The 22,770-nt window shown below is 38.1% G+C and overlaps 1 long non-coding RNA gene across 1 annotated transcript in view; it reads right to left on the bottom strand.

The window, feature by feature from the left end:
- LOC123612271 (uncharacterized) overlaps positions 1–22,770 on the bottom strand; it is a 35,923-nt gene that overhangs the window by 12,277 nt on the left and 876 nt on the right. Inside the window, exons 2-3 of the long non-coding RNA XR_006719490.2 lie at positions 18,449–18,564; positions 8,806–8,935 (exon numbers count right to left, since the gene is read on the bottom strand). This is a non-coding gene — a long non-coding RNA (uncharacterized LOC123612271). The remainder of the gene's footprint in view (positions 1–8,805; positions 8,936–18,448; positions 18,565–22,770) is intronic.

The following is a 22,770-nucleotide window of genomic DNA, read 5'->3' on the forward strand; positions in this document are numbered from 1 at the left end:
TCGCTGCTAATAGCAGTGTCAGTTACCCTCTCCATTACACTTCTTTTCTAATATTCCCAAGCATTCTGAAAAGACCTGTTAACCGTCCCAGCCTGACCTCAGTTGTGCTCTTGAGCTTGTTCTACTTTCTTGGAAAAATATCAAGAACTTCGCAATGTTGTTGGTAGAAACAATGGTGACAGCCATCTGTGCAAGACAGTGGTACCCAGTGGTCTCATAAGGGTGAGAGACAGTAAGGCCACAGCAGGTCCAGAAAGTTGGGGCAGAAGTACAGGAGGAACTGTTTCTGAGAACACAAGAGCTACATAAGAAATATGTAAGAGGAGGAGGTTGCTTTTTCCAGGAAATAGGCTATGAGGGCTAATGCCATCATAATTTGAACACTAAAAGTAAGTATGATCTTATTTGTAGTCACTGCCTGGTGAGATGTGATGTACTATATTTGTTACTCTGTATGCCATAGCCAGTGTCCAAGATGGTTCCCAATGATCCTTGCTTTTCTGTATTCGTGTCTTTATGTAGTCCTCCACAACAGATCAGGGCTAGTCTATGTAAATAACAGTGTATGGCAGAGGTTATAGTGGGTGACTTCCAAGGACAGGTGGTAAAGGACTTGCAATGTCTGCTTTGGTCTCTTGGATTGGTTGCTTTGGGGTAGGCCAGCAGTCATCTCATGAAGGCTCTTAAGCAACTCTGTGGAGAGGCCCACAAGGGGAGGAACTGAGGCCTCTACCAACATCCAGCACCAACTTGCCAGCCACGTGAGTAAGCCATTGAAGATGGATCTACCAATGCCATTCAAGCTTTCAAATGACTGCAGCCCCAGCTGACACTGACTGAGCCTCAGGAGAAAACCTTAGCCAGAATTTTCCAGGCAAGTGGCTCCCATATTCCCAGCCCATAGACACTATAAGAGAAAATAAATGTTTATTATGGTGTTAAGCCACTAAGTCTTGGGATAATTTGTTATTCATCAATAAGTAAAACATTTATAAAATATAAAATATTCTATAGAATAAATGTCTATGTGAAACTCTGCCTAAGTAGGTCAGCAAAGTCTTCAGAAAAAAAGGGACATGAGCTAAGTCTTCAAAGATGAGTAGGAGCTTTAGGTGGAGATAAAGTGGAGAAAGGGGAATCATTTCAGGTTGACTCTAGGGCCAAAAGTAAGAAGGCATGGCTTGTTTGAAAAAACAGCAATTAGTTCAGCATGACTGGGGTGCGGTATGTTTAAAGAATGAGATAGAGAGAGATTAGAGGAGTAAGTAGACAGGAACCAGCTCACAAAGGACCTTATATGCTATGTTCATGTATTTGTTTCTTTATCGCAAAGGCAATGAGGGGCCACTGAAGATTTTTTAAGCAGGCAAGTGACATGATCAATTGTACATTTTAGAATGATGGCTAATGTAAGATGGATTGGAGGCAGAAAGACCATTTAGAAGCAACTGCAAGTCCAAATGAGAAATGATTAGAGCCTGAATTAAGGCCTTACCAGTGTGAAGAGAGAAGTGGAAATGGATTCAGAGGGCTTTAGGAGGTATAATTTTCAGAATGTGAGGGATGAGAGAAAGGGAGGATGTGGGATTCAGGAAGAGGACCAAGTTTTGAAGGGGTGAGTTTGAGTGGTGTGTAGGGCATCCAGGTAAACATGTACAGTGGGCAACCAGAAACACTGGTCAGGCATGGAACCCAAGAGGCAACGAGGTCAGGCTGAAGATGGACACTTAAGTTCTGAAGGCTTTTTCATGCAAGCATCTCTTATTTAAATGTAAGTAATTCCATAGGTGAAATGAAATTGAAATACAGTTTAGGGTTTTAGATTTGTCTTTCACTGATAGCAAAGCCACTTAGATATCAGATTTACAGCAAGAAACTGGGATAGAGTTGGAGAAACGAAGTTAGAGCTTGGTATAGGTAGTGAGGATAACTTGAAAACTATTTTTTAGTATCTTCCAGTTTTGCTGGGGATTCAACCATCAGCAGAATCTGGTGACTAATTAGATATAGAAATTGAAGGAGCGGGAAAAGTCTTAAAAAATATTATTTCTCTCCCCCAAAGTTTCCTTTTTAGAACTACTTTTTATCATAACATTTTATGATCTATGCCCGATTTCTATATCATTGTTTTAATTTATTTTGAATTAAATTTTGCTTCTGTTTACTTCACCTATTTTCTAAAATTTGTATCAGTTTCATGATCTTCTATGTCCTCCTTTTTTCCCCTTCCTGCTTTTTGTGAACAAAAGAAAATAAAACCTCTCCCTTTATTGACTATATAATTGAGACAGACTCATTTTTTAAAAATACAGTTAATCCAAAAAAGCAGGAAGTAAACTAAATTACATAAACCTCATCAGCCACTAATAAGTATTGTTAAAATTTTGCGAACTTGGTTCCAACCATCTCCTCATACATATATTTGTGTATGTATGCACATAGTATGACTTACACAGAATCATAATCTACATAGCTTTCTGTAAACTGATCCTTTCATTTTGCAACATGTTGCAGACACCTTCCACATCAATATAGATCTGTTCCAGCATTTTAAAGAGACACATAGTATTACACTATACAATACCACAATTTAATCAACTATTCCCACATAGTTGAACATTTGGGTCGTTCCCAAGGCTTTCATTCAATTAGCAATGCCATGGTAAACATCCTTGTCACGTGTCTTTGTTTATTCATGTATTCATTCATTCATATAAAACACAGCTCAGAGCCCCAACTCATCAAGGTGGATGAGAATTATTTCTGGGATTTTTTCCCCCACTGCAGTGAACTAAACAAGACCTCTAGGGTTTGAGAGGTCCTAGGAAACTGGATTGGGGTTATGCTGTTGATCCTCCTTTGTCTGGCCACAGACAGCCCTCTCCAGAGGTCCTGGTCTTGGTCTTCTCTACTCTCAGCAGGAAAGCAGCCACCCAGCACCTCTACAGCTGCTTTCGGAGTCTCAGTGCTTAGTGACTTATCTCTCAGGCATCCTGCAGCCATCCAAACCTGAGTCTGTTCTTTTCTGGATCTCTGAGAGAGGGAGATACTTGGAAATCCTGAAATTCCACAACCCATCCTTAGCCTCAATGCTGTCTTTATATTAGTGAAGGCTATTTTCTTAAGGAGATGGGGGAAAGGGGAACTACCACTCAATCTTTCCATACAAACCTATAAAAGATCACTAGACAGCTGACTTTGGAGGAGTTACTTAACCTCCTGAAACTTCGAATTCTTTATCTATAAGATAACAACAAATAGTAACTCCATGCAGCCAGCTGTAGAGACCAGAAAACATTTGTCTTTAGCTCCTCTCATTCTCTCACTCCCACTCACATTCTGCCTCCTGAACCTGCAAAACAGATCCAGAATCTGACCACTTCTCTCCACCTCCCCTGCTTTTACCTTGGGCCAACCCTCCTTCATGTCTCACCTGGATCTTTGCAGCAGCCTTCTAATAAGTCTTGATTCTGCCCTTGTTCCCCTGTGATCAATTTTCAATGCAATAGCCCATGAGTCTTTTAAAAAGGATGATAGCTTTGCATCTAACTTTGAGGAAAAAGCAAAATTCTTAGACTAACCTAGAAAGAAAGATTTCCTATATGATTTAGTGCCATCTGCTCCACTTCTCCGACCTCAATTCCAACCATCCTCTTCTTCATTCACACTCCTCTTGCCAAAACATGTCAAGCACACCTTTTGCATTAGCTATTTCCTTTGCCTCTATCCTCAAGAATAACAGTTCTCTCCAACCAGGCATTTGCTCAATTACCTTTCTTAGTATTCACACACCCAGCTTCGTTTTTCTCCACAGCATTTATCACCGACATATAGTATGTTTACTTATTTATTATTTATCTCTTAAAATGGGAATATCAGCCTTTTAAAGGAAGGGACCTGTCTATTTAGTTTTTCAGTGCTGGAGTAGTTCCTAGCACACATTAGAGGCCCACTAAATATTTGCTGAATAAATAAATGGACAATCATAATAATCATTATCTTTCAGAGCTGGAGCGAGGATTCATTTTGATAGCGTAGTGCCTTCTGAAAAGTGAGGACTATGTGAATATAGATTGTTGTTGTATCATCATTATTATATTCATAGTAGTCTTTGAAGAATACATTAGAAAAAGGGTATTCCAGCATAGAACTGATTGGAGCAGGCGCTTACATGTCGGATATACCCTGTATGCAGGTGGGACCTGCACTAAAATGTGTGAGAAAAATCGATATTGGTAAGATCACCTGCATCTGAATCATCTAGACAGTTTGTTCAAAAGGCAGATTCTCCATCTTACATCTACTAAAATTGACTCTTAAGGGGAAAGGCACTGCAAGCCAGTTTTTAAATTAACATCTGATACCTACTAACAATTAAAGAACCTTTGGAGAACTGCTGGCTGCAGAAACAAAGGCAGCTTCTGACTTTAACAGCTCCCCCTTCTTAATATTAAAATCCTCTTTCCAGCCTTGACCCCACTCCCTCATCTAGTCCTGCACTGGATTATTTGAAATAAAGTAATTGAGTTATGATCCTGTTTCTGCAAGAATCTCATACAAATGCTGTTCTGGTACTTCTTTTTCAAAACAATGTAAATAGCATTCTAGAATTTCATTTTTTATTCTTTATCAGCTGCTAATATAAAAATGAAAAATAAGTGTTTCTATCAAATACTTTAATGTTTCTTTCTCTGCTTCTTAGTATTTTCTTATGTAATAGAAGAGAATGTTTTTCCTATGTCTGATGCTTTTTTTAAGTCAGTGTGTTTCTTTTCACCAATGTCTTACATCAGGACAGCTAGTTTCATTGTCAATCCTATTGGAAATGTATCTGGGAAGAGGAAGGGGGGAATGATAGATACATTATTCACCAGTTTTTGATATTATATAGCTAAACATGACTTTATTATACCATTCTCTATAGTCTGAGAGTTGGGGGTCCAGGACGAGCGCTGAAACAGACACTTGGTGCCTGTAGCTTGCTGGTCTACTTCTTTACTGCTCCAGCCTACGTCAAAGGGCTTCTACCACTGACTTGAAACTTGAGCAGAATGGGTAAAAGAATGGCAGCACTAGTTGTGTAACTATTATGAAATTAAATTACACAGTTTGAATCCACATTAACAGATATTAAATGTTAAAGTAATAAAATGATACCTCTGGCAAATAAAATTGAAACAAAGTCTGAATCTTAATGAAGAGGGATCAAGAGAGAGAATACAATGTATTCCAGACTTTTGCATCCATTCCCAACAGTACTGTTTTAGCTTTTAAAATCCTTCTTTCAAACAATTAGGAAATCAAAACAAAAGTCTTTTTTCTCTCTCAAAGGGGTTCAAAACTTCAAGGGCATTCTTTAGTGAGTCTATCTTTATGTATCCTTCTTCTGAACCCTCAGTAAGATCTAATCTTATCCTTTTAGAGCCTCTATAGTACTTCCTTTCATCATTTCCAGTCCTATTACTCTTCCTTGATTTGTGGTACGTCCTTGGCCAGTTGTAAATTCCCTTAGGCAGAAACTGTGTATTCTCCTTTTTGTACCTATCAACAGTATTTATTGTATTCTTAACGGCCAGCAAAGTGAGGCAAGACCTACAAAAGTATAAATTATAAAACCAATAGTTTAGCTTGGGAGAAAAATCTTACCCATGTAAAACTGCAGCAATTACTGTAAAAGAGTGTGTAAGTATATGACTAATAGTAACAGGAGACTTGATCCCGTACAGTTCTGTCCTGGGAGATGCAAAACCACTGAAGAAGGTGAGAATGGATGCCTGGGCTCTCACCACTAAGCAAATTTAGTCTCAGGATCTACAGTAAAAATCTCCGTGGTCTAGAGAGTAGCTGTCCTCTGAGAGTAGAGCTGCTCAGATTCAAATGGAAAACAGGGCAGTGAACTTCTCCAAGCTATTACAGCAAGCACTCGGTTCAGTTTTTCTGGATTCCATAATTTCCGGGATTTATTTATGCTTCAAGGGGTGAGGGGCACCTAAAATTGGTCATTAACATTAGCCAGGCAGGTGAAGCCAGTGCCAAATTTAATTTGAATTAGAAAAATAAAGATGGTTGAAATTCCTGAATGCTATGAAGCAGCTGATAAAGTTACATGGATTATGGTGGGTCACAGGTTGTTTTTTGCCTCCCAATGTCCCTTCATCAGCCCTAACTCAGTTTTCCTCTAGGAATTCTCCTTACTGCATTCAGAGTCCACTAGATTCAGACAGGGCTCTGCTCCCAGTTCTGAGAGTAGAGCATGTGACTCATATCTAACCAACCAGCACACAGAATTCTACTTATCACAGTGTTGGTTCTAGTTATGGGTATGACCAATTCAAGATAGGAGTGAATTTCAAGAGTTGCTTAAAAATTTCCAGGAAGAAATGCTCTCTATTTTTCCATTGGACTTGAACCTGGGAGGATGTGACATTGAAGATTTGAGGTGTTTTGGGAAAGGAGGGGAGAATCATATAGATAAGAGCTCAAGAATAAAATCAACTGAATGGAAGGCAGAAGCCAGAAATGGAGAGCAACCAAATCCTGGTGACACTGTTGGAGGCTTTGGATACAGCCCCAATAAGGGAAGATATACACTGAAGTTTTAAGTTAATCAATCACAAAATTTCGCTTTATTGTGTAGTAAACTCACTTGTGTGAATTTTCTGTCACTTGCAACCAAAAGAGTTCTAAATGATATATACATACATTCTAAATTATATGGTACTTATGTTTTGGTTAGGAGGGACTAAGGAGTACAGTCAGGGCAGAGCCAGTTAGGGAAGGCTTTATGAATAAAATGGAGCTTGAATAAGTCAAAAGAGATGAGAAGGTGAGAGCCAAGATGGCGGAGTATAGAGACTCACAGCTCACCTTCTCCCACAAATACACCAAGAATTACATCTACAAACCCACTGAATGGCACAGAACACCTACTGAACTCTGGCAGAGGGTCTCTTGTTTTGAAATACAGGAGGATTGTCAAAAAATCTGATAAGCAACAAGTATATACTGTATAGCACTGAGAACTACATTCAATATCTTGTAGTAACTTATGGTTAAAAAGAATATGAAAATGAATATATGTATGTTCCTACATGACTGAAGTATTGTGCTGTACACCAGAAATTGACACAACATTGTAAACTGACTATACTTCAATTAAAATATATATGTATATATGTGTGTGTATATATATGTGTATATATAATAAAAAGATAAGAAGACAGAAAAGGGAGAAAGTGCATGACTAAAAGCCTTAGAGTAAGAATGAGGACACTGGATGAGTGGAGCCCAGGGAAGAAGAGGACAAATGTTAGGGTGGATCTGGATGGGGCTAGGGTGAGGCTAGGGTGGGGCTAGGTTATGGGTGAGCCACAAAAGTGAGGTAAGGGGATTTAATGTAATGGGAATAGGAAGGTACTGGTAATTAAGAAAGATTAGATCATGTTGAGCATGGTTATAGGTGGAAGAACCTGATATCAGGAAGACTGACTTCCTAAATTGATGCATTAATATAAAATTCAAGAGGTACAATATTGGGACCAGCAATGGTGAAGAAGAGATAGAAGAGACAGAAATGAAAGTTAATTGTAATAACCTATAATGAGAAAGAATATGAAAAAATATATGTGTGTTTAATTGAATCACTATGCTGTACACCAGAAACTAACACAGCATTATAAATCAACTATAGTTCAATTAAAAAGTAAAACAAACAAAACACAGCAAGAGCTAAGTAAACAGGTTTTTTTAAATAATATCAAGGCACCAGAAGTGAGTGGAAATAAACCCTTATGCTGACTTGCTACCAGAACATCTGTCATATACACCATCGACTACTCAGAAGAAACAAATAGCAAAAGCTTCCCCAGAGATGTTCCAGCCCAGATGCCAGGAATATGAAAATCACATGGTTTTGGTAATTTTCATTAAAATATTATTTTAAGAAAAAAAGGAATGAAAGCTATTTTAGGGGAAATACATACAGGTTTTGTTAGATATGAACAATAAGAAGATGGATGTATTACATATAGCTGGTTTCAGCCTTTGAACACTACAGGCAGCACATACGTACTAACTTGAACCAAAGTTAAACACAAAAAGGAGTGGGGAATTGAGGAGATTTGGGAAGAAAGAGCCAAATTTCCCATCACCACATCAGGTAAGGATTCCCTTTCTAAGGCTGTATTTCTGCAATGAAGATAATATTTTGAAATTTTTTATTTGTCTGTTTCTTTCCATCTTCATTGCCAATATTCTAGTCCAAGTCATTATTATCTCTCACCTTGATGAATGACTGAAATTGCTTCTTATAGTGGTTTTTCCACTTCATTGTTATCTCCTCCTCTGTGTCAGGAGTCCCCAAGACCCCTGTTCAATGATTTGCTAGTAAGACTTAACAGGATTCAGAATACATATAGTTATACTCATGGCTATGATTTATTATAGAAAAAAGATTCAAAGAAAAATCAGCAAAAGGAAAAGATACATGAGGCAAAGTCCAGCGGGGAACCAGACCCAAGCTTCAAAGTGTCTTTTCCAACTGGAGTTGCACAGAATGTGCTTCATTACCCTGGCAATAAATTGTGACAACACATGTAAAATGTTGCCACCCATGGAAGCTTATTTAAAACTCAGCACCTACGGATTTTTCTTTTTTCTTTTTTTTTTTCGGTGGGGGGCTACAAATAACATAGACATATTCTACCTAGGAGGTATCAAAATTTCAATTTCCTCAAAGGAAAGCAGGTGTTGAGCATAAAGCACATTGCTTATACAAACAGTTTAGACAAAGTGAGTCACTCTTACCAATTGAGTGGTAGAAATCCGTCCAAAATCCAGACACTCACCAAGGACCAATCTTGTAAGCCAGACTTTCAAAGGATAGTAGTCAGGGCTGCTATGTTAACTCATTTCCGCACATTTCTAACCCATTCTCCTGTCAATAACCAGAAGGAATCTTCTTAAAAATATAAGCTAAATTATGTGTATTGTACCTGGACTAAAATCCAAACTCTTTACCATAGTCTATAAGTCCCTGCATGATGTTGAGGGGAGGTAATTGGTTTATTTATTTAATGGAGGTACTGGGGACTGAACCCAGGACCTCATGCATTCTAGGCATGTGCTCTATCACTGAGCTGTACCCTCCACCCTATAAGTCCCTGTATGATATCATCAACTCCTTCCCTCCAAACTCATCTCTTGCCACTCTCCTCAGCCTCACTCTCCAGCCACACTGGCCTCCTCTAAGTTTCTAAAATATCACTGCCCAATAGAACTTCCCCTGATAATGGAAATGTTCTTCTGCACTGTCCAGTCATCTGTTGGTGTCCATCAACCAAACTCAGCTATTGAGCACCTGAAGTATGGCTAGTGCAACTGAGAAAATGAATTTTTAAATTTTATTCAGTTTTAATTAATTTAAATGTAAATAGCCACATGTAGCTAGGAGTTACCATTTTAGACAGTGTAGCTCCAGAACACATTGAACTCCTCTCATTTTAAGGCTTTTTATTGTATGGGAAATTACAGATCGAATTAAAATGCTTGGGGGTGGGGGTGGGAAGGAATAGACTGAGAGTTGAAAATTTGTAGATACTGACAGGCATATGTAGAATAGATAAACAAGATTATAGTGTATAGCACAGGGAAATATATACAAGATCTTGTGGTAACTCACAGCAAAAAAAAAAAAATGTGACAATGAATATATGTTTGTTCATGTAAAACTGAAAAATTGTGCTCTACACTGGAATTTGACACAACATTGTAAAATGACTATAACTCAATAAAAAAAGTTTAAAAAAAATAAATAAAATGCTTGAATCACATAGTTTATTAAATTAACTTAAAACACACAGTGCAAAGCCAGGGGAAAGGGACAGGGCAAGTTAACAGACTGTTAGGAAAGGGTGCAAGAAAGGTGGAAGGGTCACACTACTTAAATCCTAGCTCATGTAATGCCGTATGTCCTACATTTGTCTGCTGCATCAGCCTTCTCTGCTGATGGACAGAGCTGAGGTTCCAGCAAGTGGGTCCACAGAGAGAAGGTGCCCTGGGCCAATGATACCCACTGGCTCTACCAGAAAGGCACAGGGACGAGTACATTGGGACAATAGCTGTAGCTTGCCAGTTACCCTGCTGAACAGCTATGAGTTTTCATGTTTTGGGCAGAGGACAGATGGACCAGAAGAGTTATTACTAATGAGTGGCTGGATTAAGACCTCATAAATATTAAGTGCTCATGTATATTTAGTGTACCCTAGAAATTAAATATCTCGTGTATATTTAATTTTTCATGAATATTTATTTAGTGCCTAAGTGCCATATGTATATTTAGTGCCTCTCGAAAATTACTCTTTGTCCTTTAATTCCTTTCTGTTTACATTTAACACACTCATGCTCTATCCACTAACTACTTATCTACGCTTAACACATCTTATGAGTTTCATTTATCCCATGTTTTTTCTTTTCTTCTGCATCATAACTCAATATTATCAAATAGTATAATTAACGTACACTGTACCTCTGCACATGTGTTTTCTTTGTATAGTGAGAATCCTCTGGCTCATCCCATAACAAGCTCCTCTATAGCCTTTAGGTCTCAGTGGAAATGTCACCTCCTCTGCAAGGCCTTCTCTGATCACCCATGGGCTATAGACTGAATTGTGTCCCTCCTCAAATTCATAGTTGAAGCCCTAACTCTAATATGACTGTATTTGGAGACAGGGCCTTTAGGGAAGTTGAATGAGGTATAAGTGTGGGGCCCTAATCTGGTAGGACTTGTGTCCTTATAAGAGGAGGAGGAGACACCAGACATCCCTCTCTCTCTTCTTGTACACACTAAGGTAAGGCCATGTGAAGACACAGCAAAAAGGCAGCCATCTGCAAGCCAGGAAGAGAGGTCTCACCAGAAACAAACCCTGATGGCACCTTGATCATGGACATCTGGCCTCCAGAGCTGTGAGAAAATACATTTCTGTTGTTTAAGCCACCTGGTCTGTGGTATTTTGTTATGGCAGCCTCTGAACTGTTTTTACTCATGATACTTCTAACACTGAATATGTGGATTTTCTCCTCACACTAACCAATCCTCCAGCTCTCCAGATACCAAGTGTGTTTTCAACAATTCAATTCTAACACTGTATACCTGGAGTTAGCCTCAGACCCCACAAGTTAAAGGGTGCAGTTGCACAAAACTGCCCCCACTTCAGATACCAGTCACAAGTCCCAGGTACTTGTGACCAACTGACCAATCAGGAATTCCCACAAGTCCCTCCTCAGATTTGATAATTTGCTAGAACAGCTCACAGAACTCAGGGAAACACTTTACTTACCACTACTAGTTTTAAAGATACAACTCAGGAACAGCCAAATGGAAGAGATGCACAGGCGAGGTATGGGAGAAGGACTGCAGAGTTTCCATCGTCTCTCCCAGCGCCTACCTGCGTTAACCAACCCAGAAGCTTTCCAAATCCCATTATTCAGGGATTTTTATGGAGGTTTCACTATGTAGACATGACGGATTAAACCACTGGTGATTAACTCAGTCCCCAGCCTCTCACCCCTCCCAGGGGGGTTGAAAATTCCAAGCCTCTAATCATGCCTTGGTCTTTCTGGCAGTCAGTCCCCGTCCTGAAGCCATCTAGGAGCCCCCAGCCACTAGTCATCTCATTAGCATACAAAAGACCCTCTTATCACTCCAGAGATTCCAAGGATTTTAGGGGCTGTATACCAGTAACTTGGGACAAAAACCAGACTAATGCACGATCTATCAGATCCATCTAAAGTAGGTCTTCCCCATTCCCATTAATCTCTAGCTTATCACAGTGTTTACTTCTTCACACATAATTCATCATTATTTTAGTTATCTGCTTGTATACTTTCTTTTTACCTGTTTCCCCCAATAAAATGTAAACTCTGCTAATGGCTACAGCAATGTCCGTTTTGCTCATATTTATAACTTCAGAAAGTTATCAATGAATATTTATGGATGGAACTTCAAAGCACACATTCAAAAATGAATGAATGAAATTCTAAAGTACATATTAATGTTTGACAATAAACAAACCTAAAAATCAGCAACCCTGACTCCTGAAAATTATTTGGAATGCATGTATGTGCCTGAAGTCAGAATTTCTTTCATTGTGGTAAAACATACATAACATAAAATTCACCACTTTTAACCATGTTATTTATACAGTTCAGCATCAATAAGTCCAACCACGTTGTTGTTCAATCATCACTGCTATCCATCTCTAGAATTTTTTTCATCATCTCAAATTGAGACTCTATCCATAAAAAAATAACTTCCTATTCTTTCCTCCCAACTGCTGGCAACCACGAGTCTACTCTCTGTCTCTATGAGTCTAACTACTGTGTTATGTGGTAATTCTATGTTTAATTTTCTTGAGGAATTTCTATATTGTTTTCACTGTGAGTGACTGCATCATTTTACACTCCACTGGCAATGTACAAGGATCCTAATTTCTCCAGGTTTTCTGGGTTTTGTTTGTTTGTTTTTGGTAATAGCCACACTAATGGGTGTGAAGTGGTTTCTCACTGTGAATTTGTTTTTCTTAATGATTAGTGAAATTGTGTTTATTGGCCATCCATATATCTTCTTTTTTTTTTTTTTAATGGAGGTATGGGGATTGAACCCAAGACCATGCACTCTACCACTGAGCTATCTCCCTTCCTCCCTGTGTATCTTCTTTGCAGTAATGTCTATTTAAGTCCTTTGCCCATTTATTAATTGGGTTGTTTTTTCCTGTTCAAGTTGTAGGAGTTCTTTGTATATTCTGGATATTAATCCCTTATCAGATTAATGATTTGCAAATCTTTTCTCCCATTTCATAAGCTGCTTTTTCACTCTGTTGATGGTATCCTTCGACACAAATTTTTAAATTTTGATGAAGCCCAATTTACCTGTTTTTTCTTTTGTTGCCTGTGCTTTTGCTGTTATATTGAAGACATCATTGCCAACTCCAATGTCATGAAGTTTTGCCTATGTTTTCTTCTAAGAGCTTTATAGGTTTAGTTCTTAGGTTTAGGTCTTTGATCCATTTTGAGTTATTTTTGTATATGGTGTAAGGTAAGGGTCCAACTTCATTCTTTGGCATATGGATATCCAGTTTTTCCAGCACCATTTGTTGAAAAGACTGTCCTTTCCCATTGAATGGCTTTGGGACCCTTGTTGAAAATCATTTGATTCTATATACAATGGGTTATTTCTGAGCTCTCTATTCCACTCCATTGGTGTATATGATTGTCTTTATACTAGTATTACATGATTTTGACAACTATAGCTTTGAGGTAAGGTTTGCAATCAGGGTGTGTGAGTCCTCTGACTTCTTTGAAACCAAATTTTATATTCACTTACTCAAATTATTTGCAGTGGCTGTCATCTTAGCAACATTGCAAAAAGACATATTTCAGAGCAATTATTTTAAATAAGAACTGGTCTTTGCAAATTCTTCAAAATAAGATATGTAGTAACAGTGGTCTTAGTTTGGAGTCATTATATTTCTTTTATTTTCCTTAGACAAAACTTTTACACATACTGGAATTGGAATTTGCAGTGTCCTAGTCTTTTGTGCAGGCTGGCACAGCCTAGCTGGGAAATTAGCCAAAGAAGACTTCCTGGATTAAATTTAACTTAGGTAACTCTTTCAGTTTGGGCTATCAGACTCCATTAGCTTGCCCAGAACACAGAAGAGAACAAACATGTTCAAAACAAGCTGTTTGGGATTTTGTCAGGCAGGGCTGCTACACATTCAAGGTTAGACTATTAAAAAAAGAAAAGTCAATGAGAAACATCATGACAGAAAATCGAAGGCAAACTCTCAGACTGAGGCAGAGCCTTGCTGCACTGTCTCTGTAAACGATAAAAAGAGAATCGAGCCTATGAGTTTAATTAAGATTTTTTTTTAAATGGAGGTACTGGGGATTGAACCTGGGACCTTGTACCCGCTAAGCATGCACCCTACCACTGAGCTACACCTACCCTCTTCAAGTTTATTTTAGCATGGTCTTTAGGTTTTCTCTCCAGTTCACGTTGTGCAGAAGAAAAATTATAGTTTGAGAAACTTCCTGGTATTTTGCTTTCCTCCTAACAGAGGTAGGGTGGGGTAGTAAGAAAGAATGTTGGACTGTGCCTAAGGAGGTCTGGCTTCCAGCAGAATTTTGCCACTGACTTGCTATGGGAGCTAAGTCACTGGCTCTCTCAGCTACAATTTCCTGAACCATGTGTTGAAAAAATTCCTGGATCTCTAAGAACTAACAGCTCTAGTAATATGACACAATAGCTTTTTTTTTTAACTTCCCTTAGATATTTTTCTTATTATTCTCTAATTTATTTTTAAAAAACGGTGCATAACTGTTATTAGCATTCATTCATGTTTTGTCTGCTCTACTAAATTGTATGATCCTAGAAAACATATCATATTCAGTTTGCTATCCCTCACAGTTTAACACTGTAACTTTTAGAAGTTATATATTTGAAAGAAGGGAGAATGTGTTGAACCATCTTTTTTTGTTTGTTTGTTTTGAAGATTATTTTTCAATGACAAATGTTTCATTTTTTGCTAAGATAAATATCCTTTAGCTAGGTGATAATGGTTATACTATAGTAATGACATTTCCCCCTATTTTGTCCAATTAAAAATAATTTGTGGATTATTATATAATATAAAAACCCAGAAGCAATGCACTATGTTAGTCAGTATTCTATTATACTGCTTTTTTGGTAAATAAACTCCCAGGGAAGATTTCCTACGAGCACCTGATGTGACAAAAGGCTAACGTAATGAATCAGGATTATTTATCATGTGTAACTATGTTAGTCATGACTCCCATAGTTGTAAATGTCTGAAGATCTAGCTCAAACTAGTCCAACCAAAAAGGGAAATTTATTTGACTCATGCATCTGAAAAGTACAGGCTTGGGTGAATCCAGAGCCAAGTGATCTCATTAAGACTTTAGTCTTTTTCTTTCCACTACTTGATTTTTTTTCTGTTGACTCCATTCTGGGACCAGCTCTTCATTTATAGTGATAAGGCTGCTAACAGCTCCAAGCTTACATGATATACTCTCAGTCATCCTAGTGTTAGGATAGTGCCTCTTTCAGAATAGTTCTAATGACTCGCAGAGTTGAGTTGCATTGTCTGATTGAGTTAGGCAGAGGGATGCGCCTGTGTTCATCATTGCTCTAGGTATATGGAATACACTGATTGGCTAGGATTGGGTTATGCGCCCACACTGGAGTCCAGGGGTAGTATTTACCTCCTCCTGAGCCTCATGGACTGAGGATGATATGAAGTTGCTCCCTTTTGGTAAACTGGGGACTCTTAAGCAGAATAAGGTACAATGGGTGATGGGCAAGTAAGAGCAGTGGGAATTCACAACAAAAAAACAATCTTAGTTCTGTAAAACAAACTATTTTTAATACTGTTTTTATATAAAACTAATTAACTGAGAAGTCAACTCTAAATACAAACTTGTTTCTAGCATCTAACTTCTAAACCTTTCTGATGTAGCTCTATACATTGCAAAAGCTTTAATGCAAAAGCTGACTCATGTCAGTTATGCATTACATTTGGCTGCAAGTGACAGATCTAACTACAGTGGCTTAAACAGATAAGGGTTCATTTTTAAGAAGTTCAGAGGCAAGTTGTTGCTGGCATTGGTTTGGTGCCTTATGGATGTGAAGCCTCGTGATATTTTCCTCATGGTCCCAAAATGGCTGCTGGAATTTGGGGCTTCACGTCCAGGCTGGCAGTAGGAGGAAGCAGAGGAGTACAAAGGGGCAAGAACTGCTTGCTATATTTTTTTTTTCCGTGTGCTTTTTAAAGAGTATAACCAGATGCTCTAATCAACACTTTTGCATATATCTTATTCATCACATGGTCACATATATCATCTATGGAGACTGAGAAACACATAGTCTTTTAATTGGACTCAGTGCCACCCCAAATTAAACCAGGCTGCATTACTAAGGAAAAGAGGGATAATGGATACTGGGGGGCTGTCTTAGTCAGTTGGGCCTGCTCTAACAAAATACTGTAGACTGGTTGGCTTAAACAATAGATAGATAAACTTCCTAGTTTTGGTGCTGGCTTATTGGGTTCCAGAAGAATCAAATTCCTGGCTTGAAGATGGCCCCCTTCTTCTCTGTCTTCATGACAGAGAGAGACAGAGCTCTCGTCTCTTCTTATAAGGACACTAATCATATCATGGGGCCCCACCCTCATGACCTCATTAAACCTAATTATCTCGCAGTTCCAAATACCATCACATTGGGGGTCAGAGCTTCAGCATATGAATTTTGAGAGGACACAAACATTCAGTCCATAATATTCCACCCCCAGACCCCCAAATTTTATGTCCCTCTTGCATGCAAAATACATTCATTCAATCCTAATGGCCCCTTGACACAACACTGTAAACTGACTATAATTCAATAAAATTCTAAAAAAAGCAAGATTAAAAAAGAATCCTAATGGCCACAAAAGTCTTAACTAATTCTAGCAGCCACTGTAAAGTCTAAAGTTCAAAATCTCATCTAAACTTCATCTAAATCAGATATGGGTGAAACACAAGGTATGATTCATCCTGAGGCAAAATTCCTCTCCAGCTGTGAACCTATGAAACCATAGAAGTTATGTGCCTCCAGAATACAATGGTGGGACAGGCACAGTACAGACTTTACCATTACAAAAGGGACAGACTGGAAGGAAGAAAAGGGTATCAGATCCCAGGTAATTCCAAAACCTCATAAGGTAAACAATGTTAGATCTTGAGGATTGAGAACAATCCTCTTTGGTTCGAAGCTCTACTTTCCGGACCCACTGGGGTGGTGGTCCTACCTCTGCAGCTATGCCAGGTGGGGGTCAAGTTCTGAGGGGTCCCACTTCCAAGGTTCCAGGTGACTGCTGCTGAATTGGAAGTGACAGCCACTCCAACCCGTGAAAATGAGGAGGCAGCCCTGATGATCTCCGAATGACCTTTGTGGTCATTCTTCCTTTGTCTTGAAGAATAGCACACATTTGCAGCTGTCTAGCTCCATGGTCCAGTTCTGTAAGGTCTAAGAAGTCTGACAGCCTCCCTTCCTTTTGTGCTGGGGTGGCTGATTAGGTCTGTGGTTCACACCCATACTAATCTCCTAATCAAATTGTTGTTTGGCCACACCCTTAGTGTTCCCTTCAGAAAAATCTTTCTCATTTTTTTGCAGTATGAATAGGGTGAGAATTTTCCAGATTTTAAAGTTCTAGTTCATTTTGCTTAACAATTCCTTCTTTGATTCACTTCTCTCTTTTGTATCTAATGGTAAGCTGTCAGGAGGAACCGAACTGCTCCTTCATCACTTTGTTCAGAAGTCACCTCAGTTAACTCTCTAGCTTCATAGCTTGCAAGTTTTACCTTTCACAAAACACTAGAATATATAGTTCAGTCAGGTTCTTTTTCTACTTTATGACAAGGATCAGTTTTTCTCCACTGTCCAATAACATGTTCCTCATTTCTGTCTGAGATCTCACCAGAATAGACTTAATTACCTATATTTCTACCAACATTCTTTTGATGATTATTTACATATTCTCTAAAAAAAATGGATGCTTTTCCTCCAGCTCTCCCCTTCTCTTCGTGAGTCCTCACCAGAATCATTGCCCTTAATGGCCATATTTCTAGTATGCACCTCAAGACTCTTCCAGCCTCAACTCACTGTTCAATTCAAAGCCACTTCAGTATTTTTAGGTATTTGTTACAGTAGCACCCTACTCTCAGTACTAAAATCTGTATGAATTAGCCTCCAGAGAAAAAGAACCAATAGGATGGAGATACATATACAGAGGGAGATGGAGAGAGAGTAAGAGAGAGAGAAGAGAGATACTTATTACATGGAATTGGCTTATGTGGTTATGTAGGCTGGGAAATCCCATAATCTGCAGCAGCAAGCTGGAGACCCAGGAGAGCCAATGGTATAGCTTCTTTTTTTTTTTTTTTTAACATTTTTTATTGATTTATAATCATTTTACAATGTTGTGTCAAATTCCAGTGTTCAGCACAATTTTTCAGTTATTCATGGACATATACACACTCATTGTCACATTTTTTTCTCTGTAAGTTATCATAACATTTTGTGTATATTTCCCTGTGCTATACAGTGTAGTCTATTCTACAATTTTGAAATCCCAGTCTATCCCTTCCCACCCTCCACCCCCCTGGTAACCACAAGTCTGTATTCTCTGTGAGTCTATTTCTGTCCTTTATTTACGCTTTGTTTTTGTTTGTTTGTTTGTTTTTGTTTTTGTTTTTTAGATTCCACATATGAGCGATCTCATATGGTATTTTTCTTTCTCTTTCTGGCTTAGGTGTAGCTTCTGTCTGAGTCCAAAGGCCTGAGAATGAGGAGAAGTGATGGTATAAGTTCTAGTTGGTGTCTGAGTCCTACCTAAGGCAAGAGAAGACTGATGTCCCAGCTGGCAGACAGTCAGGCAGGGAGTGAATTCTCCTTTCTTCAGCCTTTCTTGTTCTATTCAGGCCTCCAGTGGACTGGATGAGGCCCACCTACATTGGGGAGAGCAATCTGCTTTACTCAAGACTACCAATTCAAATGTTAACCTCATCTAGAATCATCCTCATAAACACACTCAGAATAATATTTAACCAAATATCTGGACACTACATGGCCCAGTGAAGTTGATACACAAAATTAACCATCATATATGAATGTGATGGCATACAGTGGGCCACAATAAAGAATGGCATAGTAATTGCTGCCACAAAGATATTAGTGAAAAAATTGTAATTTAATTCCTTTCCCTTCTGTTTCAGCTATTTTCTTAGCTCATATATACATACATATGTATATGTATATATAAAGAAAGAAAGCTTTTTATTACATAGATACTACACAGATGAAATAAAACAAATGTTTAATTCCAAGCAAAAAAATTTCTCCTGTGTCAAGGTGTTTTTTATCAACCCCAGTGTCTTTTTTTTTTTTGTATATAGTCTATATAAGCAGGATCATTCATTACATTTTGTTTTGTGACTTACCTTTTTCTACTTACACACTTCTCTTACATACTTTCTGCTATAATATATTCTTCTATTGATTTTTTAATGACTGCATAATAGTCTATTGAATGGGTATATGACATTTTTCAGTCACTCCCCTCTTGTTGGACATTCAGGTAGTTTCCAGTTTTTCACTATCGTAAGCAACCCTATTATACTCTTATTATCTCTTAATGTTTAGTCATGAAAGCAATACATGCCCTCTCTAAATAACTAGAACATTAAAGAATTGTGTAAAATAAAAAGCAAAGCTCCTTATTTCTGTTCACCAGCACTTCTCCTTCCCAGCGTTTCTATTCCCTATGGGGCAACCACTGTTAATAGTGTATCTTTCTGAACTTTTTTGTTTTGTGATTTCTTTTTTTTTTTCCTTTTCCATTCTGTAGGCTTTTGTTTTCTGCTCTCTTCATGCCCAGCCTCAAGCAACTTCTTCATTCTTATTCGCTGCTTAGTCTAGGAAACCAGACAAGCACACCTATTAGAATTATGTATAAATTTAGACAAAATAATTTATGAAAGAAGGCGTCACGTCTGTCTGATTAAAGAGCATGAATTTCATTGGTTACCTTTTCTGTTTTGCATTTCGATTGGTAGTGGGCCTTTTAAACCTGCTTCCTGGTACTAACTGGGTCGGACAGTTGGCAAAGTAACCTTCAAATAAAGTGAGGTGTTTCTGTGTTTACTTTTCATCAGCTAAGAGTGAACTACATTTAAGAAACATTTTTATGTTAACTTCTCATGTATTCATACAACTGACCATGAAAGGAAATTTTTGTAAAATAGAAGAGTAATTAAAGATTTTTTTTTAGTGTTTCCATTCATTCAGTAAATATTTACTGAGTGACTGTCACATGCCAGGCACTGTATAGCTATTAGGAATCCAAATCTAACAACCAAAGTTCTTCACCTTTAATTTTTTTTTAAGCTTTCACAAGTACTATTTAGGAAGCATCTAACAGTATATTTTGCATTCTTTGCCTGGATTCTCCCTTCAAAATCTGCATTTGAGCATTTTGTCTCAGAGACATGTGGCAGTAAACCCAGCTCTCTATTGATAACACATTGGCACTTGAGTCTCTGCATTTTTCTCTATTTCCTTGATACCACAAGTGTACTTATGCCACAGCAGCGGCAGCAGCATTATCTCAGGAGCAAGATGGAAGTCCTCTGGCTGTCCAAGTAGGTGGATATTGAGGGCATTTGGATTCCCTTCAGGTCCTTTTGATAAAACTAAGTTCAGAGAACTTGGCATTGCAATTCATACCATTATCTAAAGCTCACCCTTTTTTTTTCTTTCTTTCTTTCTTTCTTTCTTTCATTCTCCTTCTTCTTCTTCTTTTTTTAAACGATGAAAATTGCTAAAATGCCAGGAGTTTGGTTAGGGGTGAAGAGGGAAGTTTGGAATGTTTTTAATTCTGCTTTCAGTGTTGTCAGTAATATTAGAAGAGCAGCAGAGCCATGAATCCAGTCATGCTCTTGGCTATAGCAGCCTACTCTGACTTAAGGGCTCTTCACATGAAAAAAGACCCAGGGCTTTAGTTGACAGTAAATGCAACCTGAGCCAGTGATGTGACCTGGCTGCCAAAACTAGCAAATGTGATCTGAACCAGCATTAATAGAAGGCTGGGAGTTGGGACAAGTAAGGTAATAGTCCCAGAGTACATTCTGCAGTGGTCAGATCACACCTGGAGGATGGTGTTTCCTCTTCCACACTGCATTTTAAGAGTGATGTTGACAAGCTGGAGTATACCCAAGTTGGGCAACAGGATCATGAATAGCCTAGAAACTACAGCCTTTGAGGAACAGTTGGAAGAAACTGGGGTAGTTTACCCTGGAAACTAGACGCATAAGGATGTGGGATAATCACTTTCAAACATTCACAGGGCTATCATGTAGAAGAGTTGGACTCTTCTATGTAATCTCAGCAAGCACAACTTAGTCCAAGTTAGAGTGTACATTACAGAGTAGCTGCTCTTGTCTCCATAAAAGGAAGAATTTTCTAGCCCTTACGAACACCCAGAAAATAGCAGCTTTGTAAGTTAGTGACTTTACCTTAATAAGGGATGATGGAATGGTGACTGGCTAACCGAGCATCAAAAGATTCATGAATAGGATTGAAGGTTTGTAAAGCCAAACTGATCCAAGATCTCCTTTCAGATTCAAAGGCTCTAAATGACAGAATTTTAAGAAGGAATGAAGTCCTAGCACCTTTTCTGTCAGATCCCATACAAGTATTACCCACAGAAACTATGTAAAAATTGACATTAACATCAAATATCAAATTATGAGGGTGGATAAACAACAAGGTCCTACTGTACAGCACAGGGAACTATATTCAATATCATGTAATAACCTATAATGAAAAGGAATATGAAAAGGAATATATATATGTATAACTGAATCACTATGCTATACATTAGAAACTAGCACAACACTGTGAACTGACTATAATTTAAAAATAATAAAAAGTTGGAGAAAAATTTAAAAATTTAAAAAGAAGTAAAAAAAAGTGATGAAGGTGGAAGGAAAAAATCATAGGAACCTTCTATTTTCCCTGGTGGTTGTGGATTTTGTGTATAAAGATTTGAATAGTAGTGTGTGTGTGTTTTTTTTTCCAAAGCAGATTGAATTATCTTTTTCTTTTCACTTTTAAGATTCTTTAAAGCCTTGGTCTGCTTTCTTCTTCATCAAACTTACGGTCCTCTTAATACTTTTCAGGATACTGCATTTTGACAAGAATACTCTTAATCCAAAATTATAAAGGAGCATTTGAGGGAATGGCAGTCTGTCCACATGTCAAAGAGGCAGCCCTGTGGAACAACTGGTGTTTAAAATCATTAATCATTAGTTATGAGGTAGCATCTAGTAAAATACGTGTATTGTGACAGCTTGGCTCTTTCGGACAACAAGTGATGTAAGTAGGCCAAGAATGATCATTCTGGTCTTGCCAATGCAGAAACAGACTTGAAACAGCTTGTCTACCATGATCATGGGTGGAGCTGGTGCTAGAGTCCAAAACTTCTGACTTCTAGTTCTAGTGCTCTTTCTCATTGTGGCTTTAATACTAAAGGTAACTGTTCTTTCCTAACTGACGGTTTAGACTTACTTAAATACAGAATATAGTTTTTCTCCCTTAACTACAGTGATTCTCTGAAGAAGGAGGGCAGATTGGCTTTGGCCAAAGAGTTACCCTTTAACTTTGACACTGTCTTAAGTTCATCTTATATCCAAAAAAAAGTCTCTAGCAAACATCACTACTGATGTCTGAGAATATTTGACCCTCCCCTTGAAAACAGATGCTAACACTTACTCCAAATACAAATCTTATGGCTGTGGACAGAACAATGCTTGTCAAATGGAGATCTGACTGAGCAGTGCAGAAAAATGCTTAGGAGCTAGGGTTCAGTGAGAGAGATCTGGGTTAAATCTTTGTTTTGCCACCTACTGGCTGTGACATCATTGTCACCTATGGAGCCTCTGGTCCTTACCTGTAAAATCAGAATAATAATAGGACCTATCTTTTGGGTTGTTGGGAGAATTAGCTAAGATAATATGTGTAAAAGCATGAATACTATTCTGTTTAAAAAAATACATTTACTGTGAATTATTATCCACTCTTTTACCCACTTTTCTACTGGGATATTATTGTGTGTTTCTCATTTACTTTCACTGTGCAGTTTACATTCAGCATAG

This window comes from Camelus bactrianus, chromosome 17 (genome assembly GCF_048773025.1).
Source record: "Camelus bactrianus isolate YW-2024 breed Bactrian camel chromosome 17, ASM4877302v1, whole genome shotgun sequence".
In the NCBI taxonomy this organism is placed as follows: domain Eukaryota; kingdom Metazoa; phylum Chordata; class Mammalia; order Artiodactyla; family Camelidae; genus Camelus; species Camelus bactrianus.